The 25822-nt window shown below is 46.7% G+C and overlaps 1 long non-coding RNA gene across 1 annotated transcript; it reads left to right on the top strand.

Moving 5' to 3' along the window:
* The first annotated feature begins 14248 nt into the window (after positions 1–14248).
* LOC144302182 (uncharacterized) lies at positions 14249–18814 on the top strand. Its single transcript, XR_013369027.1, has 2 exons — positions 14249–14481; positions 18522–18814. It is a non-coding gene; the product is annotated as an uncharacterized LOC144302182 (long non-coding RNA).
* The last annotated feature ends 7008 nt before the right edge of the window (positions 18815–25822 follow it).

The following is a 25822-nucleotide window of genomic DNA, read 5'->3' as shown; positions in this document are numbered from 1 at the left end:
TCCTCCTGAGAAGAGGAAGAGGCACCAGAGCTCTCTGCCACCCGAGCACACAGTGAGAAGGCCACGCTCCACACTCTAGGGAGAGGGTTCTTGCTGGAAATTGCTTTTGCAGGCACCTCGATGTTAATGTCAGGCCTCCAGAACTGTGAGGAATTGCGTCTGTTAGGTAAGCACCCCCACCCCAAGTCTGGGGTATTTGTTAAGGCAGCCTGAGCCAGTGAAGTCACCCACAAACTACCAGAAAGGAGGGCAGAGCGGCTGGAGCAGAAGGAACCCTCCCAGCCCACACCTTGGGCTTGGGCTTCAGCCTCTAGGTCTGGGAATGGCCAAGTTCTGTCGTGACCTCCAGGGTGTGGGTCTTTGCTCGGTGAACCCATGTAGACAGAAATCCGGGAAGCAAGATCCTTTCTAGGTGGGAATATGCCAAGCCATTTCAGGAACAACACACTGAACGCCCATTATTTTTATTCCTCGGAACTTACTGGAAATGCCAGTTGTGGGAACTAACATGGTAAATACAGAAGACTTGAATTTCTACCAATAGTGACGACGCGGAGCAAGATTATCGATAGTTCAGTGCTAACCCCGCTTCTTTGGGATTTCCTGAAGAGCACGACCACAAGGAAGTTTTAGTTTGTACAGTCACACATATTTTAGAAATTAAATTCTAAAAGTTATGAAACAGATCTCTGAATATTTGTTAAAACATAGCACAGCTTGTTTAAAATGGGCCATGGGACCTATATTTACACGTCTTTGAATAAATTAGTTCGCTTAAGAAAGAGAATAGTTTTCATTTCCATCTAGTGTCACAATGTCCATTTTGGGTCTAAAAATGATTCTTTCTCTAAATCTTATGTGATTTTTTCTTTTGTATCATCCTGGACATTTCCAGCCTTCGGGGAGCCCTGCCCAGCTTCACCCGTGAGCTCCCAGACACTGACACTTTTCTTCCTCTCCTTGTTCTTGCTCCTGGCCTCTGTTGATGACAAAGGTCACTCTGCTGGGGTCGGCGGCCTTGGGGCCTGAGGTCTAGAAGGAGCTCCCTATTATACCTGAAGTGCCTTTAGAATTTTAGAAGTGCCCTATTATACCTGTGGTGCCTTTAGAATTTCAGGAGCACCGTTTGTTTTATTCCTTCAAGCTCTTTCTTAGCAGCTGGGGCTTAGTTAGGAAATAAAATATATTTTAAAGTCAGGGATGCGACAGAGATGGCTACTTCTCTTTTATCTCTACCCAAATGCAAACACTAAAATCGTGCCTTAGCAGTGGTCGTATGCATTCCCCGTTGCTGGGTTGCTTTGCAGTAGCAGCCAGCCCCAGACAAGCAATTTCTTTCTTTTTTTTTTTTCTTTCTTTCTTTCTTTCTTTCTTTCTTTCTTTCTTTCTTTCTTTCTTTCTTTCTTTCTTTCTTCTTTCTTTCTTTCTTTCTTTCTTTCTTCTTTCTTTCTTTCTTTCTTTCTTTCTTCTTTCTTTCTTTCTTTCTTTCTTTCTTCTTTCTTTCTTTCTTTCTTTCTTTTCTTTCTTTCTTTCTTTTTCTTTTTTTTCTTTCTTCCTTTCTTTTTAGATTTTATTTATTTACTTATAAGAGACACAGAGAGAGGCAGAGACACAGGCAGAAAGAGAAGCAGGCTCCCAGCGGGAGCTGGATGTGGGACTTGATCCCGGCACCCTGGCATCCTGAGCTGAGCTGAAGGCAGATGCTCAGCCCCTGAACCACCCAGGTGTCCCCAGATTATCCCCTGTGTAGAGCTGCTGATGGACCCCATGTCCCCTGGGGCCCATCGCACACACAAGTGAACAGTGGCTCAGGGTGTGCGCTGGGGGAACAAAAGTAGATGCGGGAGCAGTCAGGCCTGGAGGTTATAGGCAGAAGCCCTGGGGGCTTTGCTTCTTTGGTGGTGTTGCTCCCCTACAGTGGATTCCCAGGGATTCATTCATTCGTTCAGTGGGTCATTATTTCCACAAAGCCAGGTGCCCTGCGATTTTAGCCAGCTACCCAGGCGGCTCTCCGTCACCACAGTCTGGGGATGCTGGTTTGCGGGCTGCAGGAACCCTCCGTGGTTGCTGCTTGTCACGATCTTACTGTCACCCAGCTCTGCTGGGCTTCTGCTGGTCACTGTAAGACAGGTGCTGACCCAGCAGTGGGACGGTCCCGGGGTGCTTGCCTCCCCTGCTCTCTATCCCCTGCCCGGTGCTGAGGCGAGGAAGCTAACCATGGCCCCCTCACGTCTAGGGACACGTGGGAAGGATCTCCATGCTGCTGGCGTGGCCCAAGGCAGCTGCCATGGAAACTTCCGAAGTCAGCAGGTGACTCCCCGGTCCTGCGGCTTGTGGTCATAGCACGGTGGGACTCTCCTGGGGACCGGCGTCCTCATGGCTCTAGGAGTTTTTCCTGCAATTGCATCCTGGAATCTGATTCTTGACTCTTCCCAGTGATTCAGTGAGCATTTAATAATTCATAAAAATCCCCTTTGGGCTTACTTAATAAGTGTGGTGGGTTGAATGTCCCTTTCCCCAGAAGATGTCACCTGTGGCTGTGACTATTTGGTAAGAGGTCTTTGCAGATGTGATTATTTGCAGATGTGATTAAGGATATTGGGAGGAGGAGGTCATCCTGGATTATCTGGCAGGCACTACCCTGTGGGAGGTGCTTACAAGCCGAGAGAAGACACAGACTCAGAGGAGGAGGCACACGAGGGCCGAGGCAGAGCTGGAGGCTGTGTGGCCACAAGCCCGGGAATGTCAGGATGCCCCAGAGGCTGGAAAGAACACTCTGGAGACTTTGGAGGGAGTGTGGCTCTGCTGGCACCTTAATCTTGGCCTTGCGGCCTCCAGACCCATGAGAGAACAGAGTCCCGTTGTTTAGAGGCCGTCACTCTGCGGTGGTGTGTGTGGCGGCCTGGGGATGCTGGAGAGGCCCAGCCTCTGCCACAGAGACCTGCCCACGCAGACCGTGTCCCGGGTCTCACAGACGCAACAACAAGCGCACCCACAGCCTGCGGAGGGGCTTCAGGCCCAGCACCATGGGGTTCGGTCCTGGCTTTCCAAGCTCACTGCTCCTGGGGCTGTGGGTCCAAGCCCACCACTAAGGCACAGTAACCACCTGTCCGGGCCCAGCTCCGCCACTGGCATTCCGTAGCCACCAACGCGCTGCACATGGGGGTGCCTGTGACAGGCTCTCTCCCCAGGGATGGTGATGAGGGACCAGAAGCCCACTGAGGCCTGAGCACAAGCTGACATCCCTCAAACGATACCCCCGGTGGGACGTGGGTGACCTTCCTCAGGCTCCTGGCTGCCCTAGCGCTGATGGAAAGGAAAAACAAATAGTTGACTTGCAGAGATTATACTCCTGTAGACCTGAGTCTTCCTCAGTTTACAGAATGTCCTAGTGACGTACGAGAAGAAAGCATTCTCCTCAATAACCTGACTTCCAGAAGGAAACTCCCAACGGTCTTTATGTTAATGCTGGACTGTAGGGAAAAACAGCTTTAACCTGACCATGGCAAGGCCTCCGGCATCTTGTAGGTCCTCTTTAGCCTACAAAGATCCTTTTGCAAACCTTCCTCGTCCTACCTGCCGCAGCTCCCAGGTATCTAATGAGCCACCCCTCACAGCCCCCGGGCAGCAGTTCTCCCTGCCCTCGGGTCCCATTCCTGGGCTTTTATAAAACCGCCATCTGCACCAAAGAAGTCTCAAGAATCTTTTCTTGACATGAGAGAATCCCAACTCTGGGAAACGAACTAAGGGTGGTGGAAGGGGAGGTGGGGGGAGTAGGGGTGACTGGGTGACGGGCACTGGGGGGGCACTTGACGGGATGAGCACTGGATGTTATTCTATATGTTGGCAAATTGAACACCAATAAAAAATAAATTAAAAAAAAAAAAAGAATCCTTTCTTGGGCGCAGGATCCCGACCTCGATCTCACGCCACCAAACCTCACTGTATCCGAAACCACATCAACAGCCTCCTCTCGGCCTGGCCCAGACCGCAGAAGCAGGGAGAACTGGTCTTCGCCATCCAACGACGTCCTCAGCGATGTTGTGTCCTCTTTAGACACACTGACTCACTGCCTCCCGGAGTCGGATCTGAGGTTGACCTTTACGGCCCTAGGAGGGCTGCTGTAACAGAACACCCCAGCCTGGGCACCCCCATGGCACACACTGTGTCTCTCGGTCTTGGGGGCCGAGTCTGTCCGCGGACCCGGTGTCTGGGGGCCTTTCCTCTTCTCCTGGGCCTGGCATGGCCCAGACTGTGCTCATCTCTCTCCCGTCTCTTCTCCTAAGGGTGCTAATCCCATCCCAGGAGCTCTACCCTCGTGACCTAATCACCTCTGAGCACCAGCACACTCGATGTTAGGCTTCAACACTGAATTTGGGGAAGACACAAAGAAACAGCCTGTAGCATTTACATGAGCAAAAGGGTCCCTAGAGCTTTCCTCACCTCAGCAAAGTGGACAGCAGCCCCCACTGCACCCGAATCGATGCCCAGCATCTCTCCCAGATACAGTACATCACCTCCTTAAAGCCACAGGCAATATGCGGGCAACTTGAAAACATAGTACTCCCCCCCCCCTTTTTTTAAAGATTTCATTTATTTATTTGAGAGAGAGCATGAGCAGGGGAAGGGGCAGAGGGAGAGGGGGAAGCAGGCCACCCAGGTGCCCCAAAATAGTAATTTTCCCCATCGTGTGCATTCTTGTTCTTCGAGGGTTCTTCCGGGGATGCTGGCTCTCCTTTCTGCTCCCTCACCCCTGCTCTGGCCTGAGCCATCCCACCACATAGGCCCCCCCATCCCACCCCATGAGCCCCACCCCACCCCATGGGCCCCCACCCCACTCCTTGCTCTAGCTCGGTGGACCATCTCTGGCTCCTTCCCCTGATACCTTGTCTGTGCTCTCAAGCCTTTTGCCTGAAGTCTTTTTGTACAGCAAGCAAACGAATGCCCCAGATTTGATAATGTTTAGAAAAAGACATTTCCAGAAGATCCTCAAGTGTCTTAAAACGTGTGACGTTTTGCCCAGATCTGTGGGAGTATCGGCCATGAAGCCCTTCACCTTTCCTCGCAAATTCCATCTTTAACAACAGATACTTAATTTTGTGCGGTTTTTCTCTTTTTCTGAGCAGGGTCTGTGCACGGCCCGAGTGCACTACGTCAGCCTAAATCATGGAAGGCAGTGCCAGCTCTTTCCGCGTGCATGGTCTGTTTTATTAGTTTGCCAATATGCCATCTGGTAGCAGCTGCTGCTGACGGTGGCGTGAAGCATCCCCAGGCAAGCAGCAACTGCTCGCAGGACAGCGGCCGTGGCCCAGGGTGCCGGGTGAGGCCTGGCCCCAGCATTTTGTCCTTCTGGGCTTGTGTTCTGTTTGTACCAAGAAACAAAGAAGACCCCCCACCTGATTACGGCTCAAAGGGCCACAGGAGGTGTGGTCACCCCTAGAGATGGATGAGAGGAACAGATCACCTTTCTGACAGGCAGATGCGAGAAAGCAACAGTCCCAGCCGGCGTCCTGGGCTGGATCTGTTCTGTGTCTCAGGAAACCTGGCCTCAGACCTCGCTAACAGCCATGGTCTCCTTTCCTAGTTTTGCCAAACTTCATCTAGGCTTCCAGACTCTGTGGTAGCCCATGGACACATCCGCCCTCTTCCCTCCACCATCCAGCCTGGTCCTGCACCGGTTCTCTTTGCAGAGGCTGCCACTGCCCTGGCTCGAGGATCCTCACTGCCATCCCAGGCCCGTGCCCGAGGTCCCAGGCCCGTGCCCCAAGCTCCTAACTCTCCCACTTGCCGCTGCTGCTGTGGAAGCTCCCCCTTCCTGCCTCTCTGAGGCCTGCAGGACAAACCCCAAGAATATCATTAGGATCCCTCCCAATCTGCAGACCTGTGCTGTGTGCACTCCGACCCATCACAGTCATCCGCTCGGCCAGGATTTCCTGGGCACCTTCTCAGTGAGCCCTTGGGTGGTACCCAGGGTAGGCGGTCAGCAGAGAGGGCGTCTGACGCCTGCGTCTGCCCCCACAAACTTCCATGAGCTTAGTGGCTGCTCAGTGTGTGCTCTCACCCTTCTGGAGGCCAGAAGTTCAAAATCAAAGTATGGGCAGCATCCGTGCTTCTGGAGGTGGTGAGGGAGAGCCTGCTGCGGTGTCTCCCCTGCCCCGGGTGGCTGCCGGCTGTCCCCAGGGCTCTCTGTCGGGACTGCGTCCCTGTGTCCTGCCTCCCTCTCGGCATGGCCTCCTCCTGGGACTTGGTGGGCTCGCTCTCCCTCTGCTTCCCCTCATCAGGACCCAGGTCATTGGATTTGGGGCTCACACTGAATCCAGAAGAAGCTCATCCCAAGATGATCCTTCATGTAATTACATTTGCAGAGACCCTGTTTCCAAAGCAGGTCATACTCACAAGCTGTCAGGTTTAGGACTTGGACTCAGCTTCCCGGAGGGGTTGCAGTCCAGCCCTCTGTAGGCAGAAAATGATTTTCGACTCTCATGCAGGTTCCTGGGGGTTCAGCTGTGGGTTGTACTGCACCCCATCCTGCTCCATGGCTGGAAGGCCACTTCCCCTCTGATCCCCTGAGTCCCTCAAGGCACAGGTCACGTCCTGTCCCCTCCACAAAGGCCTGCCCCCCCTGCGTGGTTCCCTTCTCCCCTGGGGGACACTGGGAGCGCCTAGGGATTTCCCTCCCTAGCCCGCCTGAGATTTCCCTCCCGGGACCTGCTGCAGGCTAGCTGCTGAATGGACTGGCGTCTCCGTGCTTGAGGATGGCTCTCTTTGAAGTTCTTCTATGTGGATTTTTCCCCCTAAAAGTGAAGTGTAGATGTTGGTTAAAAATAGTTGCATGAATGAGACTCACTTTCTTAACCCTAAAGCTTTTGGAGAAAGATAAAGATACACTATAGTTTGTTACTAAGTAACATGTCATGATTCCATTTTAAAGCTAGTCTATCTTTGCTCTTAAACAGTTATTCAACTTCATCGATTAAAAAAAGTCTTGAATGCAATGCATTTGAAGTGTTTCTTCTTCATTCAGCTTAATAATGTTGATGAAGAAAAGCCCCAAAGGGAATATAAGCCAAAATATATGCCAGAATATATTTTCATCTATATTTTCCCTGCCTGGTTTTCTATTTATTTAAAGTAACCATCTGCAGGTGTAACATGTAACATGACCCACATGTTATCATGAAGTGGAAACATAAGCATCAGTTTATCCATAATATTTTATATTGAGAAAGTTTCCTGCCATCTTGTCAGCTACATCTGTTGCTACAAATTTTACTGAAGCATTTATTGCTTATTTCATGGGTTACTAAGTCCTTGGCTTGGTTGGCATGGCTGTGCACATTTATGGATCATCCCGTCGTGCCTGTGTCTGGAGAAACAGCCAAAGATCTCTCTGCCTCTCTCGGGTCCACGAGGCCTTGATGCTGTGCTCAGTGGATGTCACCTGTCCAGCCCTGAGACAAGAAGAAGGGATGCAAGAGGTCATGTGATTGCTCTTTGTAGAAGAGATTGAAGGAAAGTATTTCAAGCTTATTATCTTTGTTTTAAAGAATAGATGCATATTGTCTTTCAGTGGTTCCTGAATGCAGGGAGTACAACATACTGTTACTGGATTCTCTTCTGTCCTTCTGGAGATGTTCTATCTCACAGCTAAGGTGGTGGCACACAGCATCGTATTTAGACTCTGCTGTGTTCTCTGATGCTACATCTTGTGGCTTTTCTAGGTTCTATCCAAGTGTGGAACTGCCACCTTATCCTTTACCCCTGCCTGGAGCTCTTAGCAGGAATATCCTCACCTTTATTTAACAGTGGCCTACTGAAGGACATCTGGTTTTGAATCTTTTGTTCATACAGAGAAATGCTCCTGTGAATATCTGTACAGAGACTCACCATCTCACGTATGTAGGAACATTTCTGTAGGATATGTTCCAAAGAATGGAGTTGCTGGGTCAACATTGATGTGCACCTTACATTTTAGATCTCATTGCCAATCATTCCCTGAAGAATTTGTACCAGTTTATACTCCTGCCAGCAAATGACTGTACCTGTTTCCCCACGTGCTGGTGAGCAAATGGTTGGATTTTTGTCAATCTGACCAAGAAAAAAAAAAAAAACAAATGTCACTGAAAAATTTTTTTTTAAGATTTTATTTATTCATTCATGAGAGAAACACACAGAAGGGCAGAGACACAGGCAGAGGGAGAAGCATCCCCTGCAGGGAGCCCGATGTGGGATTCAATCCCAGGACACTGGGATCATGCCTGAGCCAGAGGCAGATGCTCAACCGCTGAGCCACCCAGGTGCCTCTGTCACTGAAGTTAATTGGCAGACCTCTTTGGGTGAGATTTGTTCATTCATTCGTTTATCCATTTGTTAATATTAGTTGAGCACCTACTGTGTGTGGGCACCATTCTAGATGCTAATGATGCAGCAGGGAACGGAGCAAACCCCGTATCCCCTATGCGCACGGTGTGGATGTTGTAGTCAGAGGAGGCAGGCAGAGGAAAAGTAAGCAAGGAAACGACACGCCTCGAAGATGGTGGTAAGTTCTATGAAGACACAGAAAGCAAGGAGGGAGCTAAACCGAGCAGGGGGAAGGCTGTACTTTTAATGGGAGGTGAGGGCAGGCCCCTGAGTAGTTGGCACCTGTGCAAAGACCTGCTAGGGGGAGGGAGAGAGCCATGCAGGTGTCCAGGAGGGCCCTCCAGGATGGTGCCTTATGCATAAAGGCTCAGAGATGTGGTTGGCATTTGTGCTGCTTACCAGCTGCTGTGCAACTAACCCAGACAGGGTGTAAGAAAGCGCCAATCACTCTATGTGCTTGTGGATTGTGTGAGTCGGGAATTCAGACACACAGGGAATGCTCCTATCGCTCCTTGGTGTTTGGGGCCTCGATTGTGAAGATTTGAATAGTTGGGGTGACTTGAGGTCAGGTGCAAAGATCACCTGGAGGCTTTGCTCACATGCCAGGACCTGGGCTGAGATGACCTGACAGTGGGGCTCTGCTGGGATGCCCCAGCGCAGTGCCTGCATGTGGCCCTGGTATGACCCTTGGGCTTCTTTCAGCCTAGTGGGCAGTTTCTCAGGGACAGCATTCCCAGAACAAACGTTCCTAGAGCATCAGGTGGAACCTGTAGGCTTTTTATGACCTAATCTCAGAAATCGTACTCTGTTGGTGAAAGTAGGGACACACCCAGGGGAGGGACACAGATGCTACTTTGTGGGAGGGATGATAAGGTCACACTACTGGGTGATGCATTAGGGTTCTCCAGAGAAACAGAACCTATAGGATGTGTAGATAGATAGGTACATAGGTATCTATCATCTATCTGTCTATCTATCTATGGTGTGAAAGAGAGGGAGAGACAAATTTGTTTTAAGGAATTCACACAATTTTGAGATTAGGAGGTCTGAAATCTACAGAACAGGCTGGCAGGCTAGAGACACAGGAAAGAGCTGATGTTTTAGCTTGAGTCTAAAGGCGGTCTGGAAGCAGAATTCCTTCTTCCTTAGGAGAACGTCAGTCTTTTTTTCTCAGGCCCTCAACTGATCAGACAAGGCCCACCCACTATTAGAGGATAGTCTGCTTTACTCAAAGTCCACTGCTTTAAATGCTAATCTCATCTAAAAGACAGAGCTGCAGGATGCATTGACTTGTTAGATGTGAGGGGAGAGAGAGAGGAGTCAAGAAGATTTCAAGTTTCAGGAGAGAAGTGGAATGACCAATTCAAACATCTCCAGACATTTCAGAGCCATTTCTGCCTCTCATTTTGCAAACTCCCTTCTTATATACTGTGCCTATTGTTTTTTGCTATTTCGTTGTTGGCCTTTTTCTTAAAGATTTATTGGAACTCATTATATGTTCAGAAGATAAACTCTTGTCTGTGAAAAGAATTGCAAACATTTTTTCTAGTTATCCATTTGTTTTATAACTTTGGATTTTTTTTTTTTTTACTCCTTAGAATTAAAAATTTTTTTCTCTCTGCAGTCTAATTTATTTATCTTTCTTTTATGTCTTCTGCGTTGAAGTTCTCTTATTTTCTATGGGAATGAACAAATGAACAAGATAGAAAGCCAATTTCTTTGCATACAAGCATTTTCTTTTTCCAATAGGTTTGGAAAACGAGCCAGCATTTAGGAGTAATAATGATTTTTAATTTACAAGTTTATAAACCCAATTTAAACCAGTATCTCCACCGTGTCTTCTGGAGCCACATATACAGAAGGATTCTGGACTACAGTGGACTTAATTGAATTTTGATTCCCAGCTTTCCTACCTCTAGCTTGACTATCACTTCTGATAGCAATTTTGGCTGGTAAATGAAGCAGGCCACAGAGAAGCAGGCTGACGGAGAAGGTGGTCTGTAAGTGGTCGGTTGGTTCTTCAGCAGGTCAAAATCGCTTTTCTCTCTTCATATGGTGATTCTCAATATTCTAACCTTTAGCTTCCATGATAATTTGATTGAGTTGCAGTTCATTATCTTGACATAAAACACCCACTGCTCAGTGTTTGTGAATTCAGCTTTAGGAGACTGCACAGGCCTTTACCTTTGTAGAATCAGATGCTGTTACATGTTAATTGCTTATTTCTCTCTGGTTTTGAATTGTGTAAAAACAGATCTGCATTAAAAAAAAAATCAATTTGGGGGCAGCCCCGGAGGCGCAGTGGTTTAGCGCTGCCTGCAGCCCAGGGTGTGATCCTGGAGACCTGGGATCGAGTCTCATGTCAGGCTCCCTGCATGGAGCCTGCTTCTCCCTCTGCCTGTGTCTCTGCCCCTCTCTCTCTCTCTCTCTCTCTGTCGCTCATGAATAAATAAAGAAAATCTTAAAAAAAAATCAATTTGGTAGGAGTTAAGTGCAACTTTTATTTATAATATGTTAAATTCTGGATTTCCATGAGCACCATGTAAGGCACACGATCATGAGCCGTGGAAACTGGGAAATGCCCCCTGCCTCTGACTCACAGTCTTCTAACTCAATAGTGCAGGTTCGAGTTTGATGGATAATAAACATGCCTACCTGGGCACGTGTTCTCCATAGCTGCAGTGTTTGGCACTAGATTCACTGCCTGGGTCATTCTCCAGGGTGAGTGGACTCTTCTTGCTCTTTCGACATTAGGGCTGGCAGGGCAGCGGCTCACAACTCAGTCCTATGTCCTCTGGGACTGACCTCTCCCGGGAAGACTGGATTCCTGAGAGACCCTGACTTCCATCTTGCTCTCCCAGGCTCTGGTGCTTGTTTGACAAAGCCAGTTGCCGTGTAGTGAGCTGCCCAGTGCAAAGGCCTGGGGGACGAGGGCCTGAGGGCAGCCTCTCATCAATGGCCCACAAGGAAAGGAATCATGCCAACAGTCATGTGAGGGGCTGACCCCTCGACCCCTTGGCTGCAGCCTTTGAGACCCTGACCGACAAGACTCAGCCAAGCTGCACCTGGACTCCTGACGCTGGACTCCCTGGCAGACGATAAATGCTCATGGCTTTACATTGCTGAGTTTGGAGCAGTTTGTTATGCAGCAATTGGTAGTTAATACACCTTCACCACCCAACGTACAACTCGTGCGTGCTTCTGCTGGATGACTCCACCTGCTTTCTCAAGCACAGGCTAGCCATTACCGCCTTGGGGAGCGTCATGCCTCAGACTTGGTTAGGTGTGGCTCTTCATGCTCCCCAGCACCCCGGCTGCATGCTTTGGATGCACGTCCCAGTGTAGATGCCTGAGCACTTGCCTGTCCCCATGGCCAAGGGCTTCACGAATGGGGTCTCTTCTCCACTGTTGCTTATTCTACTCTCTCTCCTTCATGGACCCAAATAGCAAAAAGCAGAAGTCTGCGTAATTAAGAAAACATTGCCACTGTGTTCGTTCTATAATGGGACAATCAGGGATCCCTGGGTGGCGCAGCGGTTTGGCATCTGCCTTTGGCGCAGGACGCGATCCTGGAGACCCGGGATCGAATCCCACGTCGGGCTCCCAGTGCATGGAGCCTGCTTCTCTCTCTGCCTGTGTCTCTGCCTCTCTGTCGCTCTCTGTGACTATCATAAATAAATAAAAATTAAAAAAAAATAATGGGACAATCACAGCAGAGCTTCCCTGAAGCATGGCCAGGGTGGGAATGAGGAGCATTGTCAATGTAACTCCTCCAGGTAACCTCCTCCGAATGTGAGACTTCTCACCCGAGTTCTCGGGAAGCACAAGAACATGTCACTGTGGTCACAGCTGACATTGGGCCATCTCAGGGAAGTAATGGGAAAAACCCCGCAGAAATATCAATGGTTAGTTGTAAGACGGTGTGTAAGGTGGCACTTTCTAACCTTCTGGGTGTTCATTCCCAACCCCTGCTGGTACGGGCTCTGTGTCCATCGCCGCCACGCCCCACCTTCCGGCCACAATGTCCACCCTTGGTCTGTGATGTATGACCCTGGCCTGCAGCCACGGCTGATTTATGAGAGCCAGACAGCAGTGCTAATGAGATTCTCTCAAGAGGAAACTTGTAATTTTGGATGTAGAGGTTCAGGGAATCAGAGGCCCGGGGGCTGAGTCAGCGGATCATATTCTCATAGGGCCGTCTCCCCCCTTTGGCTGGAGTGTAGAGCAGACTTCTAATAAATTCGATGAAAAGCAATTTTCTGGGATTTGGGTATGAGACCATGCTAGAGACATTTGTGATGGACAAATGCAGCCACAAAGTATGAGCAGGAGCTGAGCTTTGTGTTGAACTCGGCTCTTGAGCATAGTGATGCCGGGATGGGGATTCATCTGCTTGCAGTGTAGACACCTTGATTAAGCCTAGAGCATGGTTTCTGTTACCAGAAATCTTCTGAACCCCTTAGAGCCTGACTGCCTGTTTCTCTGAGATTTTTTTGGCTCTCGTAAGCTTCTCTGTGTTCTTCCCGCCACCAGGCTGGTACCATACCTCCAGGAGGCATTATTTATTTGGTAGCAGGTGGATTTCCCTGGGCTCTTTCCAACTTGATGGGGCAATCCTCTCTTCTAACTGGATGGCACTTATTCTGGATTTGAAATTTATTCTCTGCTCAGTCTGGCTCGGTTAGCATGAGTGCAGGAGGAGTCAGTGCACACCTTCTCTGTCACCATGTAAGCCTACAAGGTATCTATGGGGGGCTGCTTTGGCTGCATGAGGCAGACAGCTGAGCACAGCAGCTTCACAAATAGGGGCTTATTTTTCTTTCACGTACCAAGAAGCCAGGAGGGAAGCAGTCCAGGGCTGGTGCCAGGTGTTATGGTGTCAGTGTCCCCAGCTCCTTCTGTGTTTCTGCTCCTCTGTCCTTAGTATGTAGCTACTTTTTTTCTGATCTCAGATGATATCACAGTCAAATTCCAGGCAGGAGGAAGGAGAAAGGCAAAAGGCAAAAGGCATTTGCTAGCCAAGTCTGTCCCTTTTGTTGGGAAAATGGTTGGTTTCCTAGATGTCCTGGATTTATATGAATATTCAATGATGTCCATGTCCTCTGCTGGAAGGTATGTGACATGAAGCCAAAGACAGTGTGTGCTCAGAGCCTATCAGAGGGACAGAAGGCATTTAGTACACGCATTACAGGTAGAAGAGGGGGCTCAGTCGGTGAAGCATCTGCCTTCGGCTCAGGTCATGATCTCAGGGTCCTGGGATTGAGCCCCACATTGGGGGGTGGGGGGGGGGTCCCTGCACAGCAGGGAGTCTGCTTCTCCCTCTCTGTCTGCTCCTCTCCTCTGCTTTTGCTCTTTCTTTCTCAAATAATTAAATACATAACCTAAAAAAAAAAAAATAAGGGAAGAGGTCAAAGCTTCCTTTTCCATTATGCTTCTGCGGTCTGCACCAGAGCCCTGGCCATCATCCTGATTCCACAGATTCATCCTCATTCAGCCAATTGCTGAAGACTTCCTGGCTTTAGTCTTCTGTTGTGTGTGTGCATGCATATGTGTGTGTGTGCACACGAGTGTGCGTATGTAAGCATGTATGTGTACATGTGAAGGTGTGAGCATAGGTGTGCCCGTGGGGAGGTGAGAATTTGTGTGAGCATGTGCGTGTTCCACATGTATACATGCCTGAGTGTGAGTGTGTGTGCACACACATATATGTCTGGGCATGTGTGGGATATGTGTGCATGCCTGCACTCTGACTCTGCTTGAATTGGAAAGTGCTGGTAAGTTAATCATCCCTTCAGTGCTCAGCCAGCTTACACAGGATCCAGCACAGGCGCTTGTTTTTGGAAGCTTAATTTTGTTGTGCAGAAAAAGGAAAAGCTGGCACCAGATGGTGCGTGTGCTTCCACATGGTTGGTGGTGTGGGCGGAGCATCCTGGTCTCAGGGGCCGCGTGCCAGACCATCTCCCTCCCTGACTCTGCGCCCAGCCCTGCTGACCGTGGCTGCAGGCAGACGGGTCCGCCAGGGGCCTGCCCCACTTGGAGCCACTGCTCTTTGCTGAATGTGAGGCTGGCTCAGCACTGTCGCCTGAGCAGAGCTGACCCATTTCTGACCATGGTCTCCAGGTAGGGCCTGCAGGGTAGTTTCCTCCCCTGTGAACATCATTTGTCCCTTATTCTTTTTTTTTTTTTTTTTTTTGTCCCTTATTCTTGTTGACAACTCAAGGGCGGCTGGCCACACAGACTTGCTAAGTTTCTGATTCCTATGCTCACAGCAGGGCTGGCCTAAGTTAGACTCCTGGGTGTGTGTGTTACTATTGTTTTATTTTAGGAGCCTTGCTGGTCATCTACTTGTAGATGTAGATATAGGGTGGAAGGTGGCTGTCTTTCTTTCCATAGCGTCATGACAGCTGCCCCAATCCTGCTGGTGTAGCCACAGCTCAAAGCAGTGGGAAGAGACTCTGCTCTTGGGCAGCTGAGGAGTGGCCCCTGAACTGACTGGGACACAACCTGTCATGTTCCAGGGAGGCTGCCAGGAGACGTGGACGGCCCAGAGGGTCAGCTGTGGTGGGACATGGGGGTAGGAGGTGTGGTGGCTCTACAGAGGGTCATCGAAGGGCATTGAAGTTTGGTGGTCTGGATCAAGTTGAAGGGTCATTCATTTATCCAGGGCTGAGGAGACACTTGGCCCATCACCAGTTCCTGCCAATCTGTTTATTTTGTGTCTTATTTATGTCATATTATTTAAAAAAATATTTTGATTATTAGTTTTGAGGAAAAAGTGCAGAAAACCAGAAGGCTCCATCTGTGCCTTTCCAAGTCACCTGTTGGTGACAGACAGTAAGTGTTCTGGACGTTTATGTCGACATGGACTTGCATGGAGAGGTTTAGCTTCTTTCCTCCTATCAGTTTTATGCTTATTATAGAGTATTTGCAGTATTTTCCTTTGACCAGGCCAAAAATTTATCATTAAAAAAAAAACATAAAAATAGTGTGTATACCTCAAGTGGGAGATTAAGCAGGATTTTGTGGAAAGTCTGGATTGATGCTTAAAGTGCTGCATTAGAGCAAATGGACCACCTGCAAACTCCTCACAGACCTGCGGCTGACCCAGGTCAGGGGACCCAAAACCCCTGGGCTGCGAGATGCACCTGCTAAAGTGACTCTTGTCCCTCGGATGTCCCTCTGAGAGGTCCTCAGAGTGGTAGGAGGCCCCGAAGAGGTGAGCAAAGCTGACTGGTGACCTCTGGTGACCACGTGTGGGCCCCTGTGCAGACTGTGGTGCACTCGAGGACCTGGAGGCAGACCCCACACGGAGGCCTCCACCTGGGTCACAGGACTGTGGCCAACGGTGGTTGTTGACCTAGCCCTGAGACCCTCTCTGTGTTCAGAATCGCGGGGTCCTCCGGGGTTCTATCTCTCCTTCCCCCACCCCAAGGTTGCCATACACGTTTCTCTTCCCAGTTCCCTGGAACGGTCTCCATGCTGTTGGCCTGCTCCCACTCTGTTCGCAGCCGCCTAGTCCTGGCGCTCCAAAGACTTCCTTTCTCCTTGGAAGGCTCCATTAGCTCGGATCTGTCAGGTTCTCCTGGCACCTCCAACTTTCCTGTCAAGCAGCTACTTTACTTTTGTTGAAACCCATTAAGTTCTCAGTGTGATGCTAGAACTTTCCACATCATTTTTAAAAAAGATTTTATTTCTTCATTTGAGAGAGAGAGAGAGCGAGCGAGTGCATAAGCAGGAAGAGAGGCAGAGGGAGAGAGAAGCAGACGCCCCACTGACCAGGGAGCTGGACGTGGGACTTGATCTCAGGACCCTGAGATCATGACCTGAGCTGAAGGCAGAAGCTCAACTATCTGAGCCACCCAGCAGCCCCCTACACATCATTTTTTTAGTTACTCAGAACCCCTGTGGGCCCCAGTAGTATTTGTACTGGAGGTAGGTGAGGAGCCGAGACCAGCCCCTGGGCCTGTGGGGCCACCCCCAGCCTGCCGGGCTGCGTCCCACTCTTCTCCCAGACTGCTTGCTCTTTCTGAGGGAGTATCAATGCTTTGTATGTGCAAGGCACCCGGTGCAACTTTCATCTGCTTTAATTTGTCCAAATTACCTTGGTTTCTACCTCTAGGGGGAAAATGATTGCATTCTACAACGTTGGAAGAGGTTGACTTCTTTTGCAATAAAGTTAGATTTTGGTAAAAGTTTACATCATAACATGCTACAAATGTGAGTGGGGAAAACAATTTAATTCACGGAAACTTTGGCTACCTGTGCGGATGCTTTTGGACATTACGTATTCAGAGTACTTTACATCTATGCCTTTCCTCTGCTTCTAAAAATAGTTTAAAACACTTTTCTTCTAGAGATTCCTGTCTTTATTATTTTGCTGTGAAGTGGGTAGACAGGTTGGCGATGCTTACATTTCCTGATCGTGTCGTAATTTACCATTATGAACTATTTTCACACACATTCTTATGTTGATAATGTGAGATAAAAAGGGATCTGGTACTTAAGCAATTCATTCAGGGAATGTGAATCTCTTATCTTTATGTCTTTACAACGTTATTCCTTTATGATGTTTTCAAATTAGCTACCGTTTTTACCATATAAATGACTCTAATCTAAAACAAAGGAGGTAGTTTCTGTCTGTGTTCATCAATTTGCACACATTAAATGCGTATGATTCTTTGTATATCAGTTATACCTCAAAACTGTCAAAAATATAAGAAATAATTCCCACAGTTACTGATTGCAAAGACTACCCTTTGATCTTAAGTCATGTTCATGGTCTAGATGCCTTTTTCTTTTAGTAAGTGTATTAATGGTTGGTACCAGTGTGTCAGTTCTTTGAATTTGGAACTGAACGAGCACTACCTGTATTGGAATAGATCATTGTCTAGTCCTTTATTTTGGTGAAGTCTTGACTGCTGGAGTTTGGAGCAAGTCAGATTTCAGAAAAAGAAATTGATTCCTTAAAGTCATTAGCTGAGGTGCCTGTCAGCAGGGAGACTGCTACTAATGGAATATTGAACACATCAGAAAAAGGGCGAAAAAGTTTTGTTTTGTTTTGTTTTTTTTTCTTACAGGAGACCTTCCAGACTCCCTATTCTTTCCTGGTCTGAAGTGATCCATCAGACTTACAGGCTGTGTTTTCATTTCCCAGGGTATTGATTACTTACTTTGGGGGTGTTGAGTGGTCACGTTGAAGTGGTCAAACTGTTGGAATGTCTGAGACTTACATCTGACTCTGGATGGAAGAAATCCCCAAAAGTTTTGTGTTTCCTGTTTTTCTCAAAGGCACCTGCAGTCACATGATCACAGAGGTTACGGTGAGCCCAGGTAGTCATGGAGGGTTAACAGCCAAATCCAGTAGGCTTCTGGCTCACCGCCCTCTGTGATGCTCCTGCGACATATGACGGTTCACAATTCCCTCCTGGCCAGGCTTCTCCCATAAGACCCTCCCCTGTTCTGTTTCTAACTTCTGCTGTTGGCTGGATTCTTTTGTCTCCATGGGCCCTTGGCCATCTTCATAGAGTCTATCTGGTATCATATCTTTTCTTTGTAGACAAGTATTTTGTATTTCTGTTGATTTTTTTCTAGTATATTTTCTAGCAGGTTATGGGCAATATGGAGAAAAGTTATAGCATTTTATATCAATATTGACCCTGAAAAACTTGCTGAATTCCCTGATCGATTCTGATGCATTTTTCCAAATAGGTCCTTTCATTTTTTCCCCTCAAAGGGCAATGATGTCTTTTAAAAATATGATGTTTTTGCCTTTTCTCCATTGGGGTTCCTTTTCTTCCCAAAGCTCACCTTATAATAGCTCAGGCTCAATTTGCAGAAACATGAAACATTAGTTAGTGAACTTATGAGGCATCATGATCTTATTTCTGACTTAACTGGGAATGCCACTGGAGTTTCAGATAGCATTTTGCCCATGAATTTAAGATAGCCATTTTTTTTTATCATGCTAACTCTTATTTTTTAAATTTGTTTTGTTAAGAATGTTAATTGGTAATAAATATTGAATTATATCAAAAACCATTTACAATGTCTATTGAAATATTTGTTTGCTTATTTGATCTGACAGATTGATATTATAGTAATGTAGTTCAATATTAAATTCCATATTTCATTGTAATGTTCTTTGTCTCTCTTTTTTTAAGGATTTTATTTATTTGTGAGAGAGCAAGAGAGCAAGAGCATGGGAGGCGTGAGAGGCAGAGGAAGAGGGAGCAGCAGATTCCAGGACCCTGGGATCATGAAGAGCAGAAGGAAGGTGCTTAACCCACTGAGCCACCTAGGCACTCCTGTAATGTCCTCTTGATAATGTTGAATTCAACTTGACAATGTTTTAGGATTTCTCTGTCTATACGTATGGAAATTCTGCTAAATTTGGTATCAGAGTATTTTATGTACTTAAAGTGAATTAAGACTTTGTATGCTTTCCTGTGCTCTATGGCATTGTCATCGATGATCATTTCCTTGAAATGAAAAAAAATTACCTGAAGACTTATATATTTGTAGAATAGTTTCAGATTTACGAAAAAAGCCAAAGGCTAACACAGAGTGTCCCCATACACCTCACACCTCACCTTCCCTTTATTGTTAAAGTCTTATATGGAAATAGTACATAGATACAATTAATGAACCTATATTACTCATTACTATGAACAAAGCTCCATTCTTTGTTCCAATTTCTTCAGTTTTTACTGTGCTTTCTCTGTCCCAGATCCCGTTCTAGATACCGTGTTATATCTGGTCATCATGTCTCCTGAGATTCCTCTTGGCTTCCTCAGATTTCCCTTGATTTGATGATCTTGATAGTTTTGGGGAGTACTGGTCATGTATCCCATTGGGATTTCCAAAAGGCTTTCTCATGGTTTGACAAGGATCGTGGGTTTTGGGGAGAAGGACCACAGAGGTTAAGTGCATTTCTCATCATATCCTATCAAGAATACACACTATGGACAGGACATCATGATTTTCTGGTTGAGGACTTGTTGGCCCAGTTTCTCCGCTGTAAAGCTACCCCTTCCTTCCATTCTTTGGTCTTGGGAAGGAAGTCACTCTATGCCACCCACACTTGACAGGTGGAGAGCCATACTCCATCTCCTCCGGGACAGAGTATCTATGTAATTTATTTGGAATTCTGCATGGGAGATTTGTCTCTTCTCCCTCTCTAATTTAGTTACTTAACTACCTATTTATACCCATATAGACTCACAGATATTGATCTTTTATTTTGGGTTATGATCCAATAGTACCTTATTTGTTTTGTTGCTCAAATTGTTCTAGTTTTGGGCCATTGGAAGTGATTTTTGTTGTTTCCTCTGTCCCTTGACATTGTGAGTTGTCTTTTTTTTTAAATTTTCCCTGAGCCTTTCCTTACTTTCTGATCTTATAAGATGCTTCAAGCTCATCCTGTCCTCAAATTTATCATTTCGCTAAGGAACCTTGATTGCTTTTAAAGGAGAAAGATACTAAAAACCAAGATATGGTTTTCAGATTTATGGTCTTTTTCAGAGGTAATTTTTGACGACAAACATTTTGTACTTTTTCTTAAGTTGTTTTTGATAATTAAATTTTTTTTAAAATCCTCTTTCCCCCATTTAAAGTTTGATAGCTTTCCATGTATAAAGTATTTTAAAATAATTTTTAAGATGTTATTTCTAGCTGTTTTAAAAATCAGCTTTGGGATTAATTTAGCTATTCTATCGATTTCTTCCTTTCAGTTCATTAATTTCTGAGTTGATCTTCACTACTGCATTCCTCTAGCTTCCTCGGGACTCTAACTTTCCAACTTCCAAACTTTATAACTCTTGAGTAAATGCTTAGTTCGTGTAGATTTTGTGTTTCCTTTTATACGAGTGAAAGCATTCAAAGAAAAAGATTTGCTTTTCAATACAGGTTTGACTCCATACCCTATGGCTGGGGTGTTACAGCCCTAATGAATAGGACCGACATTTTTAGAAAGCGTACTTGTGTTTACCCTTAAACAAAAGTTATTTGTGGGGATGTTTTACAATCTCTGGAAGGAAGTATTTTATTGAAGCTGTTGTTAATACATAACTTCTTCCTGTCTTTAGTTAAGGTCATGTTTTTGGTAGTAACTCTGGATACACATTAGCAGATTATCTTCTCCTTGTGAGTCCACAGGATAGAGCCCATTAGTAAATTCGTGTGATGTTCACACTTTCTGTGTCCTGGCTTCAGCGTGCGTGGCCTGTTTCACACTGAATTTCGTGTCTTGCTCCATTTCGGTTGTTTTTAGTCAAATGTTCTTTATATTTCGATCTCCTCTTCCTTACAGATTTTTGAGGAGATGCTTTTTGTCTCTTGAGGATTTCATGACACTTTTCCTTTTATTATGAATCATCCCTTAAATTGATATAAATGCTCCTCATTGTCACATTGAATTCATTTTGTCTCAAACTCTGCTTGGTCTGATATTAATTGTGCTCCAATTTCTTTTTTGCACATGTTTTCCTGATCTTCTTTCATCTTTTTATTTGTAACCTAACTGCATTATTTTATTTTTCGTCTGTCTTTTGCAAGCAGCACATATGCTGATAGTGTTTGTTAACGCAGTTTAGGGAGTTTTTGTCCTGTTGGGTAGGGGTTTTGCTTGATTAAATAGGTTGTTGCTATGAGCATGTTTAAATTATCTTCAATCTTCTGCTTCTCCTTCTCTTTCTTCTCCTTTGAAAGAGGAGGCCCACCTCCGAAGGAAATGCGATAATTATTTGCCATTTTTCGGTTCTACCTCCACATGGTAGAAGCCAGAAAAGCACATTCCCAGCTGCTCTTGGGCCTGGATGCAGACATATGACCTGGACCTGGGATCCAATGTGCCCATGTGACTTCGAATCTGAGGCAGTGGGGGACCTTATGGAGTGCACTTTCTGGAAGGGAGTGGCCAAGCTTTCTTGTTCAGGTGATGACAGTGGTGGAGGGCCCGGGTCTGAGGCACCGGTGCTCACCAGCCTGGGGTCTGCTACCTATGGAGAGCACTAGGATCTCCATAGGGCCTGACCCTCGGTGTGGTCTCAGGCATTATTCCCAGCTACCAAGTCCATGCTTGAGTGTCTATCTGGACACTGGATATACTTTCACAAATCCTTTTCCTGCTTACGCTGGCTAGTGGGGAGGGCGCTCTCTCCTATGTAAGACCAGGATGGTATCAAGAGTGGAGGTGAAGCTCTAAAAGCCTATAACCCATGGCATGTCAACCAAGCAGGGTAGGAAGTAGGTCTTCCTGCTGGGGGCCACCCCCAGGACCTTAGGAGGTACAGTGGCATCAGCACTAGGCAGGTGTGAAGGTGTGAACTCCTTTGTTTCGGGTGCCCTAGAGACAGTCATGGGACCTTGTTTTTCTGGGTTGTCTGGGTGTATCCATGACTCTTGTGAGGCCAAATACAGAGGTTGTCCATTGGCCAACCACCAATCCCTTAGAAACAGAACATTAGCCGCAATGTCCACAACAGCCAGACCATGGAAGAAGCCACGATGTCCTTCAACAGATAAATGGATAAAGAAGATGTGGTCTATATATACAATGGGATATTACTCAGCCATCAGAAATGATGCACACCTACCATTTACATCAACATGGATGGAGCTGGAGGGTATTATGCTGAGTGAAATAAGTCAATCAGAGAAGGACAATCATTATATGGTTTCACTCCTATGGGGAATATAAGAAATAGTAAAAGGGATTATAAGGGAAAGGAGGGGAACTGAGTGGGAAAAATCAGAGAGGGCGACAAGCCATGAGAGACTTCTGACTCTGGGAAATGAACAAAGGATAGTGGAAGGGGAGATGGGCAGGGGGTTGGGGTGACTGGGTGATGGGCACTGAGGGGGGCACTTGACAGGATGAGCCCTGGGTGTTATGCTATATGTTAGCAAATTGAATTTATTTAATTTTTTATTATTTTAAAAAATAAATTCTATTTATTTACTTGGGTGACACAGAGAGAGGCAGAGACACAGGCAGAGCGGTAAGCAGGCTCCCTGTGGGGAACCCGATTCAGGACTCTATCCCAAGGCCCTAGGATCATGACCTGAGCCAAAGGCAGATGCTCTACCACTGAGCCACCCAGGTGCCCCAGCATACTGAATTTAAATAAAATAAAAATAAAATAAAATAATCCTAAAAAAAAGAGAAATAGAATACAAAACACTAATGACACATTTACATTTTAAATGTAACATTCAAGTCAAGTCGAGTGGCACCAGCCTGTCTTTCACAGAAGGCCTTCAGGCTCCAGTGAGGTTACCACCTGCGTGGTGAGTGCAGGGTGAAGCTCTCCCTACAGAGTGTCAGGATTGGCATGAGGCCTCTTTCCTGGGGACGGTCACTCAGCCGCCCTGAAGCCGGGGGCAGCTACCCACTTCTGGCTGGTGCCAATGCCTACATTCCAGAACGAGGCAGTCAGTGCTCTGGAGCTCTGGTTCTGCTACGGAGGGTCGAACATGTGGTGTGTTCTCTAAGAATAGCCTTTAAAATTCATCCCCATATTTGCTGTAGGTAGAGGAAATTTTCCCAGACATTAACATATGGTTTGTGGTGCCGTTGCCAGCTTTGGTCTCCGTTTTTCTTGGCTCCACATCGCCACACCATTCTGGGGGCACTGCTGTCTTCTGTGCAGTGCCCCATGGCTGTCCTAACAATGACTGCAGAGGTAGTGTCTTGAACCAAAAGATTTTTATCCTACAGTTCTATAGGCTGGAAGACTGCTGGGGGTCCCACTGGGCTGAAACCCAGGTGTTGGCAGGGTTGTGTTCCTTCCTGAACAATCCTCATCTAACAAGACAAACTTCCAGATGCTGCCCACATTCCCATGGTCCCCAGGCTCCTCCGTCCATCCCCAAGGCTGGGAACCTTGGGCTGAGTCCTTCTTGCCTGGCCATCTGTCTGCTTCCCCATTCTGACTTCTTCATCTACTTCTGGTCCCTGTGATTCCATTGGCTCTGCCTGGATAACACGATAATCTCGGCTCAAAGTCAGCTGATGGCAAGGCCTTATTTCCATCTACAACCTAAGTTCCCCCTTTTCCACATAACCTGCCATATTCTTAGGTTTTGAGCATTGAGACATGGACCTGTTTGGTTGGGGGGCATTATTCTTCCTGCCACACACGTGGTATGTATGTATGTATGTATGTATTTATTATTTGTATATTTTTTAATTGGAGTTATTTATTTATTTATTTATTTATTTATTTATTTATTTATTTATTATTTATTTGTATATTTTTTACTGGAGTTCGATTTGCCAACATATAGTATAACACCCAGTGCTCATCCCATCAAGTGTCCCCCTCAGTGCCCGTCACCCAGTCACTCCAAACCCCGCCCCCCTCCCTTTCCACCACCACTTGTTCGTTTCCCAGAGTTAGGAGTCTCTCATGTTCTGTCTCCTTCTCTGATATTTCCCACTCATTTTCTCCCCTTTCCCCTATAATCCCTTTCACTATTCCTTATATTCCCCGTAGGAGTGAAACCATATAATTTTTGTCCTTCTCCGATTGACTTACTTCACTCTGCGTAATACCCTCCAGTTCCATCCACGTTGAAGCAAATGGTGGGTATTGGTCGTTTCTAATGGCTGAGGAATATTCCATTGTATACATAAACCACATCTTCTTTATCCACTCATCTTTCGATGGACACCGAGGCTCCTTCCAGACTTTGGCTATAGCGGACATTGTTGCTAGAAACATCGGGGTGCATGTGTCCTGCCGTTTCACTGAATCTGTATCTTGGGGGTAAATCCCCAGCAGTGCAATTGCTGGGTCGTAGGGCAGGTCTATTTTTAACTCTTTGAGGAACCTCCACACAGTTTTCCAGAGTGGCTGCACCAGTTCACAGTCCCACCAACAGTGTAAGAGGGTTCCCTTTTCTCCGCATCCTCTCCAACATTTGTGGTTTCCTGCCTTGTTAATTTGCCCCATTCTCACTGGTGTGAGGTGGTATCTCATTGTAGTTTTCATTTGTATTTCCCTGATGGCAAGTGATGCAGAGCATTTCCTCATATGCATGTTGGCCATGTCTATGTCTTCCTCTGTGAGATTTCTCTTCATGTCTTTTGCCCATTTCATGATTGGATTGTTTGGTGTTTATGCAGTTGTAAATCACGGCAGCTCGGCTGACGTTGGGAGGAGCTACCGTGGTCCTGGCTGGCATGCTACAACGCAAATGCAGAGTTTCCAATGTGATTGTAAAGTGGAATATTTACGTGACATTCAGGTTGCCAGTAACTGCGGTGCTGGGAGCAGCTACACAGAGTTCTCCTAGTTGCAGTGTTATAGTGGAATTCGTGTGGAAGGCTTCATCGTGGACCCAGATGAGGTGCTTTAAGGGTATAAGGGCCAGGGCTATCTGCAGCTCCCTCGGACAAATGGACAGCTCGTTTCATATCCATCTCTCATTTAGTATTTAAATTTAAAATAATTTTAAACATACAAAAAATTGCAAAGAGTACTGAGTTCCCCCGTAACTTTCACCTAGCATCCTCTCAGGCACAATCACAGTACAATCATGAAAACTAAAAAAACTAAGAAAAACTAAGAAATAAAAATGTTAGCTAGGTTGTAGACCCTCAGACCTCACCCGTATTTCTGCTGGAGTCCTACCTGCCCCGGGGTCGAACCCAGGACCCGTGCTGCACGCAGCTGGCCTATGTCCTTGGTGGATTCCATCTGTGACAGATCCTCAGTCTTTCCTTGTCTTTACGCTCTTTACACATTCAGAGAATGCTGGTCAGGAATTTTGTAGAATGTCCTCCATTTTTTTTTGTAAGATTTTTATTTATTCCGTATGAGAGACACAGAGAGAGAAGCAGAGACACAGGCAGAGAGAGAAGCAGGCTCCCTCCTGGGAGCCCGATGCGGGACTCGATCCCAGGACCCCAGGATCACAACTTGAGCCAAAGGCAGATGCTCAACCACTGAGCTACCCAGGTGTCCCTAGAATGTCCTTCAGATTGGTGTTGTCTGATATTTTCCTTGTGACCAGATTGAAAGAATGCACTTTGAAGATCACCACGCTTTTCATTCTGAGTTTTGTGAATATTCAGCTATTTCCTTAGCCTTTGCCATAACTTCTCACAAGTTACACGCCCCTTTGGATTATCTCTCCAACTTTTGCCTCTCATAGGACCTAACTGTTCATAATTTGCCAACTCAGGTGACTCTTTTCTCCAGCAGCGCATCTCATGGGCGCACACACATGGCACGGCTGCAGCTCAAGACCTCACATCTAAGACCACAGCTTCTGAAGGTACCTTTTCCCAATACAACCCTTTGCGCTGTTCTTTCCATGCTTTGACTCATTCTAATCTTGACCCCTGCCCCCATTCTGGATGTCTGGTTTCATACCTTCCCATTTTTTGAGCTTGGCAGGTGACCTCAAGATGTGAGTTATCACTGGTGACACCAGCCTGTCTCTGGCTTTGCTTGTT

This window comes from Canis aureus, chromosome 31 (genome assembly GCF_053574225.1).
Source record: "Canis aureus isolate CA01 chromosome 31, VMU_Caureus_v.1.0, whole genome shotgun sequence".
Classification (NCBI taxonomy): Eukaryota; Metazoa; Chordata; class Mammalia; order Carnivora; family Canidae; genus Canis; species Canis aureus.
Note: the sequence above shows the minus strand (reverse complement) of the source record. Positions and strands in the feature narration are given on the sequence as shown.